Source organism: Globicephala melas, chromosome 7 (assembly GCF_963455315.2).
Source record: "Globicephala melas chromosome 7, mGloMel1.2, whole genome shotgun sequence".
Lineage (NCBI taxonomy): Eukaryota > Metazoa > Chordata > Mammalia > Artiodactyla > Delphinidae > Globicephala > Globicephala melas.
The window spans coordinates 15,155,969-15,173,356 of NC_083320.1; the positions used below are offsets into that span (position 1 = coordinate 15,155,969).

At 38.4% G+C, this 17,388-nt stretch overlaps 1 protein-coding gene across 2 annotated transcripts in view; it reads right to left on the minus strand.

The window, feature by feature from the left end:
- The window catches only part of ACSL3 (acyl-CoA synthetase long chain family member 3), an 81,005-nt gene that overhangs the window by 53,358 nt on the left and 10,259 nt on the right, over positions 1 to 17,388 (minus strand). Inside the window, exon 2 of one of the 2 annotated variants that reach the window (XM_030835676.2) lies at positions 6,232 to 6,288. The exons of the other annotated variant lie outside the window; for it this stretch is intronic. The gene's annotated coding sequence lies outside the window, so the exon portion shown is untranslated. The remainder of the gene's footprint in view (positions 1 to 6,231; positions 6,289 to 17,388) is intronic. 2 annotated transcript variants of the gene reach the window in all.

Here is a 17,388-nt window from a genome sequence, read left to right on the forward strand (position 1 = left end):
TAAATTCTTGCCCCAAAATTTCACAAACTCTAATTCACTTCACAAGTCACAGTAAGTAAAGAATAAAATTATGCTATATTTTACCCCATGACAACTAATTAACAGGAAGATCTTGCTACAGGTTAACAAAAACTCCACTGCTGGACACATGCGGATGCAGTGGGCGCAGGCACAGGCATACGACGTCTATGGTCCATGTGAAGCCAGGTCTTCCGGCACTTGAGGATCCACGGAAAGCGAGTTTTTGAACGCCTACAATGCAATGGCATTCATTTCACTTTCTAAACCTCATAACCAGGTGGTAGAAGATATGCTTGCTCTTCAGGGCACAGTTCATCCGGGTGGCTGACAGAGTCTTGGTGCCCCAGCTGGGTGCCAAGCCTGAGCCTCTGAGGTGGGAGAGCCGAGTTCAGGACACTGGTCCACCAGAGACCTCCGAGCTCCACATAACATCAAATAGCGAAAGCTCTGCCAGAGGTCTCCATCTCGATGCTAAGACCCAGCTCCGCTCAATGACCAGCAAGCTACACTGCTGGACACTCCATGCCAAACAACTAGCAAGACAGGAACACAGCCCCATCCATTAGCACAGAGCCTACCTAAAATCACAGTAAGTTCACAGACACCGCAAAACACACCACCAGACATGGTCCTGCCTACCAGAAAGACAAGATCCAGCCTCATCCACCAGAACAAAGGCACCAGTCTCCTCCACCACGAAGCCTACACAACCCACTGAACCAACCTTACCCACTGGGGACAGACACCAAAAACTACGGGAACTACCAACTCGCAGCCTGCAAAAAGGAGACCCCAAGCGAGGAAAGTTAAGCAAAATGAGAAACAGAGAAATACAAAGCAGATGAAGGAGCAAGGTAAAAACCCACCAGACCAAACAAATGAAGAGGAAATAGGCAGTCAACCTGAAAAAGAATTCAGAGTAATGAGAGTAACGATGATCCAAAATCTTGGAAACACAATGGACAAAATATAAGAAACATTTAACAAGGACCTAGAAGAACTAAAGAGCAAACAAACAATGATGAACAACACAATAAATGAAATTAAAAATTCTCTAGAAGGAATCAATAGCAGAATAACTAAGGCAGAAGAATGGGTAAGTGACCTGGAAGATAAAAACTGGAAATAACTACTGCAGAGCAGAATAAAGAAAACAGAATGAGAAGAATTGAGGACTTTCTCAGAGACCTCTGGGACAACATTAAATGCACCAACATTCAAATTACAAGAGTCCCAGAAGAAGAAGAGATAAAAAAAGAGACTGAGAAAATATATGAAGAGATTACAGTTGAAATCTTCCCTAATATGGGAAAGGAAATAATCAGTCCAAGAAGCACAGAGAGTCCCATATAGGATAAATCCAAGGAGAGACATGCCAAGACCATATTAATCAAACTATCAAAAATTAAATAGCAAGAAAAAATATTAAAAGCAGCAAGAGAAAAGCAACAAATAACATACAAGGGAATCCCCATAAGGTTAACAGCTGATCTTTCAGCAGAAAATCTGTAAGCCAGAAGGGAACGGCAGGACATATGTAAACTGATGAAAGAGAAAAACCTACAACCAAGATCACTCTACCATGCAAGAATCTCATTCAGATTCAACAGAGAAATTAAAACTTTTACAGACAAGCAAAAGCTAAGAGAATTCAGCACCACCAAACCAGCCTTACAACAAATGGTAAAGGAACTTCTCTAGGCAGGAAACACAAGAGAAGGAAAAGACCTACAATAACAAACCCAAACAATTAAGAAAATGGTAAGAGGAACATACATATCAATAATTACCTTAAATGTAAATGGATTAAATGCTCCAACCAAAAGACACAGACTGACTAAATGGATACAAAAACAAGACCATGTATATGCTGTCTACAAGAGACCCATAGCAGACCTAGGGACACGTACAGACTGAAAGTGAGGGGATGGAAAAAGATATTCCATGAAAATGGAAATCAAAAGAAAGCTGGAGTAGCAATTCTCATATCAGACAAAATAGACTTTAAAATAAAGACTATTAGAAGAGACAAAGAAGGACACTACATAATGATCAAGGGATCATCTAAGAAGAAGATATAACAATTGTAAATATTTATGCACCCAAACAGGAGGACCTCAATACTTAAGGCAAATGCTAACAGCCATAAAAGGGGAAATCGACAGTAATACAATCACAGTAGGGGACTTTTAACACCCCACTTTCACCAATGGACAGATCATCCAAAATGAAAATAAATAAGGAAACACAAGCTTTAAATGATACATTAAACACAATGGACTTAACTGATATTTATAAGACATTCCATCTAAAAACAACAGAATACAATTTCTTCTCAAGTGCTCATGGAACATTCTCCAGGACAGATCATATCTTGGGTCACAAATCAAGCACTGGTAAATTTAAGAAAACTGAAATCTTATCAAGTATCTTTTCCAACGACAACGTTATGAGACTAGACATCAATTACAGGAAAAAAAATCTGTAAAAAAAAAAAAAAAAATACACACATGAAGGCTAAACAATACACTAAATAACCAAGAGATCACTGAAGAAATCAAAGAGAAAATCAAAAAATACCTATAAACAAATGACAATGAAAACACGACGAACCAAAACCTATGGGACGCAGCAAAAGCAGTTCTAAGAAGGAAATTTACAGCAATACAATCCTATCTCAAGAAACAAGAAACATCTCAAATAAACAACCTAACCTTACAGCTAAAGCAATTAGAGAAAGAACAAAAAAACCCCAAAGTTAGCACAAGGAAAGAAATCATAAAGATCAGATCAGAAATAAATGAAAAAGAAACGAAGATTACAATAGCAAAGATCAGTAAAACTAAAAGCTGGTTCTTTTGAGAAGATGAACAAAATTGATAAACCGTTAGCCAGACTCATCAAGAAAAAAAGGGAGAAGACTCAAATCAATAAAATTAGAAATGAAAAAGGAGAAGCAACAACTGACACTGCAGAAATACAAAGGATCATGAGAGATTACTACAAGCAACTACATGCCAATACAATGGACAACCTGGCAGAAATGGACAAATTCTTAGAAAAGCACAACCTTCCCAGACTGAACCAGGAAGAAACAGAAAATATGAAAAGACTAATCACAAACACTGAAACTGAGACTGTGATTAAAAATCTTCCAACAAACAAAAGCCCAGGACCAGATGACTTCATAGGCGAATTCAATCAAACATTTAGAGAAGAGCTAACATCTATCCTTCTCAAACTCTTCCAAAATATAGCAGAGGGAGGAACACTCCCAAACTCATTCTACGAGGCCACCATCACCCTGATACCAAAACCAGACATATGTCACAAAAAAAGAAAACTACAGACCAATATCACTGATGAACATAGATGCAAAAATCCTCAACAAAATACTAGCACACAGAATCCAACAGCCCATTAAGAGGATCGTACACCATGATCAAGAGGGGTTTATCCCACGAATGCAAGGATTCTTCAATATACGCAAATCAATCAGTGTGATACACCATATTAACAAATTGAAGGAGAAAAACCATATGATCATCTCAATAGATGCAGAGAAAGCTTTTAACAAAATTCAACACCCATTTATGATAAAAACTCTCCAGGAAGGAGGCAAAGAGGGAACTTACCTCAACATAATAAAGGCCATATGAGACAAACCCACAGCCAACATTGTTCTCAATGGTGAAAAACTGACACCATTTCCACTAAGACCAGGAACAGGACAAGGTTACCCACTCTCACCACTCTTATTCAACATAGTTTTGCAAGTTTTAGCCACAGCAATCAGAGAAGAAAAAGAAATAAGAGGAATCCAAATCGGAAAAGAAGAAGTAAAGCTGTCACTGTTTGCAGATGACATGTCTACACATAGAGAATCCCAAAGATGCTACCAGAAAACTACTAGAGCTAATCAATGAATTTGGTAAAGTAGCAGTATAAAAAATTAATGCACAGAAATCTCTTGCATTCCTATGCACTAATAATGAAAAATCTGAAACAGAAATTAAGGAAACACTCCCATTTACCACTGCAACAAAAAGAATAAAATACCTAAGAATAAGCCTACCTAAGGAGACAAAAGACCTGTATGCAGAACACTATAAGACACTGATAAAAGAAATTAAAGATGATACAAACAGGTGGAGAGATATACCATGTTCTTGGATTGGAAGAATCAACATTGTGAAAATGACTCTACTACCCAAAGCAATCTACAGATTCAATGCAATCCCTATCAAACTACCACTGGCATTTTTCACAGAACTAGAACAAAAAATTTCACAATTTGTATGGAAACACAAAAGACCCGGAATAGCCAAAGCAATCTTGAGAAAGAAAAACGGAGCTGGAAGAATCAGGCTCCCTGACTTCAGACTATACTACAAAGCTACAGTAATCAAGACAGTATGGTACTGGCACAAAAACAGAAATACTGATCAATGGACCAGGACAGAAAGTCCAGAGATAAACCCACGCACATATGGTTACCTTATCTTTGATAAAGGAGGCAAGAATATACAGTGGAGGAAAAAACAGCCTCTTCAATAAGTAGTGCTTGGAAAACTGGACAGCTACATGTAAAAGAATAAAATTAGAACACTCCCTAACTCCATACACAAAAATAAACTCAAAATGATTAAAGACCTAAATGTAAGGCCAGACACTATAAAAGTCTTAGAGGAAAACATAGGCAGAACATTCTATGACATAAACCACAGCAAGATCCTTTTTGACCTACCTCCTAGAGAAATGGAAAGAAAAACAAAAATAAACAAATGGGACCTAATGAAACTTAAAAGCTTTTGCACAGCAAAGGAAACCATAAACAAGACCAAAAGACAGCCCTCAGAATGGGAGAAAATATTTTCAAATGAAGCAGCTGACAAAGGATTAATCTCCAAAATTTACAAGCGGCTCATGCAGCTCAATATCAAAACAGCGAACAACCCAATCCAAAAATGGGCAGAAGACCTAAATAGACATTTCTCCAAAGAAGATATACAGATTGCCAACAAACACATGAAAGAGTGCTCAACTTCATTAATCATTAGAGAAATGCAAATCAAAACTACAATAAGATATCTCACACCAGTCAGAATGGCCATCATCAAAAAATCTAGAAACAATAAATGCTGGAGAGGGTGTGGAGAAAAGGGAACCCTCTTGCACTGCTGCTGGGAATGTAAATTGATACAGCCACTATGGAGAACAGTATGGAAGTTCCTTAAAAAACTAAAAATAGAGCTACTATGTGACCCAGCAATCCCACTACTGGGCATATACCCTGAGAAAACCATAATTCAAAAAGAGTCATGCACCACAATGTTCACTGCAGCTCTATTTACAATAGCCAGGACACGGAAGCAACCTAAGTGTCCATCGACAGATGAATGGATAAAGAAGATGCGGCACATATATACAACGGAATATTACTCAGCCATGAACAGAAACGAAATTGAGTTACCTGTAGTGAGGTGGATGGACCTAGAGACTAGAGTGGCATGGACATATATACACTACCAAACGTAAAACAGACAGCTAGTGCGAAGCAGCCACATAGCACAAGGAGATCAGCTAGATGCTTTGTGTCCACCTAGAGGGGTAGGATAGGGAGGGTAGGAGGGAGATGCAAGAGGGAGAAGATATAGGGATATTGTTTATGTACAGCTGATTCACTTTGTTCTACAGCAGAAACTAACACACCATTGTAAAGCAGTTATACTCCAATAAAGATGCTAAAAAACAAACAAAAAGCAACAACAACAAATCCACTGTTTTACTGGCCTTCAACCTACAATTTCTGTTAAAATGTCCAGTTTGAAATTTTAAATAAAACACAAATTTCAAAGGACCATCACGTGTTGACATGGTGCTACCAGTCTAATTAGGGCTAAACTTTGCCAAATAAAGAGGATACTGAGGTTCAAACTTTTGCAAAGATGCTTAGTGATATTCAAATTGAGGAAAGGAAGGTTAAATATCAATAATATTGCTGAATAACATGGCTCAATGTTCCAATGGGCTTACATGGAATTAAAATTAGTATAAAAGCTACTTTCTCATAACTTTCATAATTCTACAATCACAAAATGGAGAGAAAATAATTTTTTCTTTGACAGTTTACCCACACTTGGTTTTAACTTAATACATTTTACACCTAATAATAGAAACTTTGTAGTTAAATAAAATTAAACATTTTACCGGTTGACAATGGTAGGAGGTACTAGTGCCGTCAAATACGTGCCTTTGTTTCAATATCTGTCAAAACAAACACATGAAGGCAAGCATTACCACTCCTCATCTGGTTAATCATAGAGCCAAATATCAACCTTTTCCTGGAGATATCTCTATCTCCAAACCTCACGGGAAAATTTCTGTTGAGTTTTTCTGGAAACATCATCTATTATACTAGCAAATGACATTTTATCATGTAAACTTTTACCAAAAAAGCATGTTGTATATACCACTACACACCTATTAGTATAACCAAAATCCAAAATACTAACATCACTAAATGCTACAAGAATGCAGAGCAACAGGAACTCTCCTTCACTGCTGGTAGGAATGCAGAATGGTGCAGCCACTTTGGATGACAGTTGGGCAGTTTCTTACAAAACTAAACAGACTCTTACCGTATGATCCGGAAACTGATCTCCTTGGTATTTACTCAAATGAGTTGAAAATGTATGTCTAGACAAAAAAGCTGCACACAACTGTTTATACCAGCTTTATTTGTAAATGCCAAAATTTGGAAGTAACCAAGATGTCCTTCAGCAAGTGAATGTGTAACTGCTACATCCAGGCAATGGAATGTTATTCAGCACTAAAAAGAAATGAGCCATTAAGCCATGAAAAGATAGAGGAAACCCAAATGCAGATTACTAAGTGAAAGAAGTCAATCTGAAAGGTTACATACTATATGATTCCAACTATATGACATTCTGGATAAGGCAAAGCTACGGAGACAGGATTGGGACTACTGAGACAGCAAAATGTTGCCTAGGGTTAAGGAGAAAGAAGGGATGAACAGGCAGAGCAGAGAGGATTTTCAGAGCAGTGGAACTACTCTGTACGATACTATAATGGTAGATATACGACATTACACATTTGCTAAAATCCATGGAACGTACAACACCAAGAGTGACCTCTAATGTAAACTGAGGACTGTGCGTGATAACAATGCATCAGTGTAGGTTCATCGATCGTAATAAATGTACCACTCTGGTGCAGGACGCTGAAACCGGGGGAGGCTGTGCATATGGGAGGACAGGGGATACCTGGGAAATCTCACTACCTTCTGCTCAATTTTGTTGTGAACTTGAAACTACTCTTAAAAAATAAAGTCTACCTTTTTAAAAAAGGTATATCCAAAACTTTTATAAAGTATGTTGAGTTTTTTCACTCACTGTTATGATGGTCAAGGAGAATTAGTAAGTTTTATAATAGTATTTCATTGTATATACCATACTTTTGTATATCATCTCAATGATTTTCTCAATCACCTTCAAAGCAGATAGGTTAGGAATCATTACAGTTACTTTAAAAAATATATTAACATCAGCCCAAACTCACAGAGCTAGTAAGTAATGGTTAAGTATTTTGAGTCAAAATTCAGCACACCACTGCCTCACTATTAATTTCCTCATTCGCTACAAGGCAGCCAGATGTACTTTAAAAGGGACAGGCCTTAAAACCAGATATATGTGGGTCCAAAATCCCGGCTCTGTTTTTTAATAGCTATGATTCTAGACGCATTCATTCATTTCTTCATTCATCTATCTTCATTCATCTATCCATCTGTCCATGGGGAGTGAGGGGGGCACCTTATCAATTTACTTATTTCTTGTGCCAGTTTACTCAGTATGTAAATGAGGACAGCAACAACATATATGAACAATACATATCCATATTTGTCGAATTTCTATAAATAGAAGGCAACCAATAGAAAAAATGCGCTATGCACATTCAGAGAAAAAATCCAAACGCCTATTAACTTTGAAAAAAATGGTCAACATCACTAGTTATCCAGGAAATGCAAGTTAAAACAATGTAATTTTCCCCTATCAGATTTCTTTTAATAAAAAAAATCACAAGTATTGGCAAGGATATAGGAAACAAGATCGCTCTTGGCATTATTAGGGGAAGTGCAGCCACTTTGGAGAGCACTTTGGCAGCAAAAGCTAAAAGTGTAAATTCCTATGACTTAGTGAATCCCTTCTGAGTAATTTGCCGCAGAGAAGGTTTGACACAGGTGCATGTTTACTTTACCTTGTTTTGTTTTCTAATAATACAAGTCCTAGTATTCAATTGACCCTCAATAATTGTTGAATCTCCGCAACAAAGATTTAATGATGCATTCATTTTTGGCCAAGGAGGCAAGAGAAGAAACTGCAGGCAGTAATAGTATTTGGAAAAGCAGAGGTATTCAAGAAAAGGGCAATTTAAGAAAACTCTAAGTATTCATTGTAGGCTGATTAACGACCTCAAAGGTATCAGGTCCTAATCCCTGGAACCTGTAAATGTTACCTTATTTGGAAAATGGGTCTTTGCAGGTGTTATTAAATTAAGGCTTTTGAGATGGGGAGACAATCGTCGATTACCCAGTGGGCCCTAAATGCCATCACAAGTGTCCCTGTAAGACAGAAGCACTAGATTTGACATACACAGTGAAGATGAAGCAAAGAGATTTGAAGACGCTGGCCTAGAAGCCTCGAGTGGAGCAACGGACTGCAGCAGTCCCAGAAGCTGAAGAGGCTAGAAGAGCTAGAAGAGGCGGGAACAGCTTCTTCTCTAGAAGGAGGGAGCTCAGCCCTGGCAACACCTTGATTTCAGCCCAGTAATGCTGATTCCAACTTTTAGCTTCTATTAACTATGAGACTAAATTCCTGTTGTTTTAAGCCACTAAATTTGTGGCATGACAGCAGCTCTAGAAAACACTGTACCTCACTGCCACTGCCCTGTGTGCCACGCTAAGTGGTTTAGACATTATCCAGATCTCTGAAGACCCATTCAGATTTTTATGCAAGTGAATGGGATAATCAGATCTGTTTCATAATGTTAAATCTAGTGCCAATGTTTAGAATGTATTGATGGAAAAAAACTAGAAGCAGGAAGATGTATCAGAACCAAAAATCCAGACAGAAAATAAAGCTCTAGATCACCAGATATTTGAGGGGAAAAAATCACAGTGAGAGATGAAAACAGAAAGTGTGTGTGAGGGGGGTATGAAATGGAGATAGACAATGTAGGAAACACTTTAAATATGCATATGTAATTAATATTCTCAAAGGGATGAAAGAGACCATCTTGTTGATGAAACAAGAATAGTATGGTATACAGAAGGACTGAAAATAAGAAAAAGCTCTTGGAAGTTAGTAACACCTGAAAATAAAAGTCAACAGATGTATTAGAAAATGAGGTTGGGAATATTTTCCCAGAAAGGAAAGCAAAAGCAATGAAGTAGAGAACAGGAGGTTAAAAAGTTTTTGTTTTTCTAATTGGGTGTCAAATTAATCCCAAAGACCAAGTTCCACTAAAAGGAGTTTTAGAAAGAAAGAACAAAGAGAATGAAGAGGTAAAAATTACTGAAGTATTCTGCAATAAGATATCCCAGAGCTGATGAACACTAGTCTTCAAATTGAAAGGGCCTGCTGAGTACTGAGCGGATAAATGGGGGGGAAAAAATTAACTGAACTCTCAACACAGCCTTGTGAATTCTCAGAGCACCAGGTATAAGAATACCCTAAAAGCTTCCAAAAAACAAAAACCAGGTCACTTACAAATAAGGTGATTCTATAATTAATCAACAAAGAAGGATATTTTTGGGAATAAAAGCATGTACTATTATAAGATAAATTTGAAGGTATTCCAGACAAACCAGGATGTATAGCCACCCTTCCTATAAAGGAATAAGAATCATACTGGCAGCAGATGTCTCCACAGTACTGGACGCTAGAAGGCTATGAACAATGCCTTCAGACTTTTTTTTTTTTTTTTGCGGTACGTGGGCCTCTCACTGTTGTGGCCTCTCCCGTTGCGGAGCACAGGCTCCGGACGCGCAGGCTCAGCGGCCATGGCTCACGGGCCCAGCCGCTCCGCGGCATGTGGGATCCTCCCGGACCAGGGCACGAACCCGTGTCCCCTGCATGGGCAGGTGGACTCTCAACCACTGCGCCACCAGAGAAGCCCTGCCTTACAGACTTTTGAGGGAAATTTTAATCCAGAACTCTACTCCCATCTACATTCCTGTTCAACTGCAGGTAGAATAAAGACGTTTTCAGACACGCACGGACTCAGAAAATTTAATTCCACAAACACACTCTGCCAAGAAATTACTTTAAGAAGTCTTCCACCGTGTGCGTACACTCTTTTGATAAAAGTTAGAGATAATTTTTAAGCCAGCATCGGTCTAAGTTTTGTAATCTATTTCATAAGAGCTATATCCCACAGCTTAAGTAAGGGGTTAGTCCCACAAGACTGTTCCCCACTTGGTAGTTACAAGTCTCCGGCCGGCTATAAATAGGGATTCCCACAAACCCCTCCTCAGGTTCAATAACTTACTAGGATGGCTCAAAGAACTCAGGAACACTCTTTACTTATGTTTTCCAGTTCATTATAAAGCATACAACTCAGAAACAGACAAACGGAAGAGATGCACAGGGCAAGGGATGGGGAGGAAGGTATGCAGCAGAGCTTCCAAACCCTCTCCAGGTGTGCCGCCTCCCCAGCACCTGGACAGAAATGCTCACCGTCCCGGAAGCTTACTGAATATCCCCTTGTTCAAGAGTTTTTATAAAGCTCAGTCTCCAGCCCCCTCACTCCTTGCAGGAGGTCGGTGAGTAGGGCTGAAAGTTCAAACCTCTAATCACTTGGTCCTTCTGGTGACCAGCTCCATCCTGAGATGCTCTAGGGACTCCATCCTAAGTCACTTCATTAGCGTAAACTAGGGTGTGATCCAAAGGAGCTTTTATGAATAAAAGGTACTCCTAACAATCAGGAAATTCCAAGGGTCTCAGGAGCTCTGTGTCAAGAGTGGGGACAAAAACCTTATATATCTCTTGTATTATACTACAGAACTCTATTATTATCATTATTTATATTAACAGTTTAAGTGGGACAGAAAGGTGTAATCATGTCAGTATATGTTTTAAGTATTTAAGAAAAATAAATATTATTAACTTTTGCCAAAACAGCTAATTTCTCCCTCCCCCAACCCCTACCTCTGGTCAGCTACCAATCTGTTCTCTGTATCTATGACCTTAGCTTTTGTTTGTTTATTTGTTTGTTTGAAGATTCCACATAAAAGAGAGATCACATGGTGTCTATCTTTCTCTGAGTTATTTCACTTGGTATAATGCCCTCAAGGTCCATCCATTTTGTCAAAAATGGCAGGATTTCATTCTTTTTAATGCCTAATATTCCACTGTGTATATATATGTCTTCTTTATCCATTCCTCCACTGATGGACACCTTAAGTTGTTTCCATATCTTGGCTATTATAAATAGTGCTGCAGTGAACATGGGGATGCACATATCTTTTTGAATCAGTGTTTTCAGTTTCTTCAGATAAATATCCAGGAGTGGAACTGCTGAATTATATGTTAGTTCTATTCTCAATGTTTTGAGGAACTTCCATACTGTTTTCCATACTGGATGCACTGATTTACATCCCCATCAATAGTGCACAAGGGTTCCCTTTTCTCCACATCCTTGTCAACACTGTTATTTCTTGTCTATTTGATAACTGTCATTCTAGCAGGTATGAGGAGATCTCTCATTGTGGTTTTGATTTGCAATTCCCTGATGAATGATGATGTAGAGCATTTTTTCACTCATCTGTTGGCCATCTGTATGTCTTTGGAAAAATATCTACTTGGATCTTCTGTCCATTTTTCAATCGGTTTTTGTGGTTGTGTTGGTTTTTGTTTTGTTTTGTTTCTGCTGTTCAGTTGTATCAGTTTATATATTCTGGATATTAGCCCCTTATCTGATAGATGATTTGCAAATATTTTCTCCCATTAAATAGGCTGCCTTTTTTGTTGATGTTTCCCTTGCTGTGCAAAAGTTTTTTAGTTTAATGTAGTCCCACCTGTTTATTTTTGCTTCTGCTGCTTTTGCTTTTGGTGGCAGATTCAAAAACTTATCACCAAGACCTGTCAAGGAGTTTACCACCTATGTTTTCTTCTAGGAGCTTTATGGCTTCAGGTCTTACACTCAAGTCTTTAATCCATTTTGAGTTAATTTTTGTTTACGGTATAAGATAGTGGGTCCAGTTTTATTCTTTTGCATGTGGCTGCCCAATTTCCCCATCACCGTCAATTATTAAAAGGAACTTCTTACTCAGAAACAAAAGAAAACTTCAACTTAATAAAAGCATATCAGAAACCAATAGCAAACATCAGACTCAAATTTACATTAAAGTCAGGAATTAAGACAAGGAGGCCAGTTGTGACTATAATTATTTAACACTGTTAAAAAGGCTCTAGCCCTGTAGTCATCAGCCACATGGAGCTACTTAACACTTGAAGTGTGGCTTGTCCAAATTGAGATGTGCTCTAAATGTAAAATACGCATGGACTTGCAAAGACTTAGTATGAAGAAAATGTAAAACATCTCATTAATCATTTTTATATTGATTATATGTTGAATATACTTGATTAAATAAAATGTATTAAAGTTACCTGTTTCTTCTTAAGATACCTACTAGAAATTTAAACTACTACAGATATGGTTCGCATTTGTGGCTCTAATTGCATTTCTTATGGACAGCACTGCAGTCTAGACAATGCAATGATGAAAAAAAGAAATGAGGAATAGGAATACTGGAAAAGGAGACACACAATAATCACTGTTTGCAGATAATTAATGTCTGACAAGAAAATCCAAAAGAATCATCTGAAAATTATCCAACCAGAGAGGAAGTTCATTAAGATATCTGGATACTAGGTAGACAACAAAAACCAATCATTTTCCTATACAGTAGTAATAACCAGTTAGAAAATAAAAAGGAAAAAGATTTTATATATATGTGTGTGTGTGTGTGTGTGTATATATATATATATATATACACACTACTACTGATAGACACTAAAAGACTTGCATACATGGAAAGACAGACTAGGTCCCAGGTAGAAAGGATAACTATAACTCCACCAAAATTAACCTATAAACCAAATACAATCCCAATCAAAATCCTACTAGGACTCTGTCAATTCTGTATGGCTAGTTGATATACTAGTTCCAAGGTTTATCTAGAAGAAACATTTTAAGATTAACTAAGAAAATCTGAAAACAAGAATACTTAGCCCATACCAGCCTATTAGATGCCAAAACTAACACTAACTGTTCTGGTACAGAATTGTAAAAACTAGAAATAGTCATGGGACATTTATACTTAATGATGGTGGCGTTTCAGATCAATGAGTGAAGGATAGATTATTCAATAAATTAAACAGCATCAAAGTAAAACCAGAATTGAGCCAATGGCTGAATGTGAGTCCTAGAAAGATGAGGAACACATCCCTGAAACAATCAGCCTAGCAATACCTCTTCCACAGCTCCCATGTCCCAGAAAGGATTTGTTCCTAAGTCTTTTTTCTCATTATAAAACCATCTCCAGTGCTATCACGGTAGCCTACACAGCCCACACTGCCTGGCCTACAGCTCTGTTGGGAAGAGAAGCACTGGTTTCGTTTGAACTACGCCACTTCACACCCATCTCTACCCCAGCTGACTATGGCAAACACAGGCATCCACAGGGATCCAGGAGCCTATGACCAGTGAGGCCTGTAACGAAAGCACTGATGTGTTGGTTCACTAATATTCTCTCTAGAACCCGGAACTGGGATTGAATTAAAAGAATTTGATAGAATTAAAAGAAACTAAAAGGCCTGCCAAAGTAAACTCATTCTTTAAGATTCAGCGGAGGCCTCCATGTGAAGGCCTCCCTGGTCCCACAGACAAGCGCTAACTCAATCCCTCTGTGCCCCATTTCCACCCTCCACTCCTGCCTGACACACAGAGGCATGAAGGGGCAGAGAATAAGGAATCACAAGTAGCTTGAGATAGATGGAACACAGGAAATTGGGGGAAGGTAGAAATGAAAATGGAATAGAGGAATATGTTGCAGAGACAGGTTTTAATAAGCAAGGCACTTGACCAAATTTGTTTTTTCAGAATGACTACTTGGGTCAACAAACAGAACAAACCACAAAAGATTCCCGGTATGTAGTCATTACAATAGCCCAAGAAAGGATGACGAGGTCCAGGGTTTAGGGCAGTAGATACAGAAGTACGAGGACCAACCGGAGAGACTTCTCTGAGGTAATAGGATGTGGTGAGATGTGAAGATTCATCTTTGAAGATTAAAGTCAACACTTCTGGAATATTGGATGACTTGCAATAGATATGAGGAATACAGGAAGAAGAACAGATACATATGAGTACCTGAGTATAGGGTAGGATATTAAGTCTGGGGAAATGGCCAGAAAAGATAGTCACAATACTGTCAGAAATACAAGACTGGGCTCCAGACAGAACTGAAGATGTAGATTTTAGAATCATCACTGACTCCAACCATGTTAGAGTTGAAACCATGGAATCCCTCAAAAATAGTATACTCAGTCATAAGATAAAAGGATTAAAGACAGTTATTATAAAAGCCAGCTAGAAGGGTAAAGAAACCAAGAGCGTGTCCTAGAAGCCAAAGGCAGACATAAGGGTCAATGAGGGCACGGTCAAGAGTGTCAAAGGCTACAAGTGGTTATGATATTAAAGTACAACAAGCAGCTGGCCTGGCCCGAGACAATCCATCGCACTTTCTTGCTTTCTTTATCACATAATTTTTAAATTATAACTATACCTATTACTCAACCAGTGAGCTACTCAAATGCATATCAAAAGCAAGTCTACTCTTTCAGAATTCCTGAGCTCCCACTAATAAGCGTACACTGGTCATTTTGATGTCAGGTTTTTGGCCTTCCAAAATTTTTCTGGTAGTATGCTCAAATCTTTCCATTCAATTTAATGAACATTTACTGAGTATCTCATGTTCATTGTTGCGCTAGGTGACAGGGATGCAGAGATGGATTCTAACAACAAATATGAGTATCTTCTATGTGCTGGGCACTGGACGTGCATCAGTAAATAACAAGTATCCCTGTCCTCAGAGATGCTTACTTTCTACGTTAAACAGCTACTCTCCCTTAAAGGAGCCCAAAAGAAACACATTATGTTTTAGACTTATCTAAAAAGAAAAGAGAGCAAATACATTTATTTCATAAAGCAATTTGAAATTGAGAGCATGAAACACAAAACTGTAATTAATCACCTATAGTTAACAAGCCTGTCCTCTGGCATCATACAATATAAACAAACATTATGTTAGCCAGCTCTCAGTTATCTGTGGGTAAACTACCCATGCATATCAAGAGCAATTCCCTAACACTGACTCACTTTTCTGGGTTATGTCCCACCCAAATTTCTACCATGTAATCTTCTAACACTGAGATAATGTAAGAATATACAGTTTAAAACTTTCACAAAGTAACTCAAATCATTACCCATGCCAGATTTACTATGTCTACCATTTTTCAAATGAACTTGCAGAGACGTGCTCCCTCAATCTGATACCCTTCATTTCCCAGAGCCAAATAACCCAAGTTCTTCAACCCCATCCCCAATTCATCTATATATAATGCTGCCCCCAAACTAATAAGCCTCCGAGCATGGGCCTAGCTTTTATCTACTAGTTCAGGGTCTCTAAACTTTAGGATCACAACAAGCCCCTTTTGGTAAAACTGCTGGCATTCCAAACATGTGTACCTTTAACATTGTACATATGTGTTATTGTTCTAGCATACTATAAACACCACAAATCATGCATAAAATATAGACTTTTTTTTTTTAATTCTAACGTTTTCTTCCAGCACTGCAGAGATGACTTGCATGCACACCCCGGAGCACACGTACGCTGCAAGACAGAGACCATCCTTATCTTAAAGAAATTGACGCTTGGAGGTAATCTGCTGTGGTTGCAAAACTAAAATGAGGTGGAGTCAGATTTGGGAATTCAAGTGCCAATGTGGTCGTAAAGCTCAAGCCCTGCACCGCTCCCCTCTATCACGCCAATCTCACCCCTTATACCTGGGGTCCCATGAGCTCCCCTCTCTGACCTCACACCTCACTCCCAACCAGCCACTACCTCTCACAACCCTCCCACCTCAAGATGTTGGAGAAAACAGGTATTCTTTTTATGCCTCAGAAAGTGATTTACAAATAAACATTTTGAATTTCTAAGGAGAATACTATGCAGGAGAGTCTCAACAGGCATCAGGTTAGAAGTCAGGCCTAGTTTCAGAGTCAATGATGAATACAAATTCCTAGACTCTAACACACTAGCAATGTGGAAAGTTTCAGTACGAAAGGAAAATGACTTACGGAAGTATTGTGAATATGTAACAAATAATAATTCCGTGTATTATGGTCCATGTGGTATAATTGCAATTAATGTCAAGTACAGTTCTAAGATTAATTCATTCTGGTTCATTCTGGTTTTCCATGGAACTAAAATTAACTCCTTACTTCATTTTAGAAAGAACTCGACTACCCCAAGCTTCCCCCAAACAGGAGGTAATAAGTTCAGAGATCAAGTCAGTTTCCAAAGAGAAGAGAAAGATTTCTGATTGTTTTAATGTTACAGTAAAAAAAAAAAAAAAGCCAAAGTCAGGGTCCAGAATGAGGATCACTTCAATCCTGATGAAAGTAAAATAAGTAAAAATAAGAAACTTCTCTGGTTGAAGTAGGAATTTTTCATAATTCTGGCCAAAGTGATAACTGAGTATTTTATAACCTAGAAATAGCAATGCAGAAAAATGAACTGTTTTATGCCTACAATACCAATTTAGAAGATAATATTCTAAAGGTTACACCTATGCAGCAGCCAGTGTAGTTAGTATCTAATAAAATCCATACAAATACCCCAGTGAATTACAAGTAGTAAACACATAAGCAAACACAGAGGGGGAAACACACACAAAGCTAACTGATGAAGTTTCAAAGAAGCCTAAGAAAGAAACGTGGCAGAAATAGAAAAAGTCCTAAACCAAGAAAAAGGAAGAGGTGGAAAGGGAGGTAAAAGAAAAAGAGCACCGATGGAGAAGCAGCTCACAACAGCGTTGAGCAAGGTTTACAGACAAGGAAACTGAGCTCCACAAAGGCTAAACGGCATGGGCAGTGCCACACTGACAGTCAAGCAGCAGGGTTAGAAACAACTCGGGCCAGACCCTGAATGCTCCTCCTGTAACAACTCAGAGCCCACATGGTTCTCTTCACTTGCTGGCTGCCCAGTGTCCCTTCCTA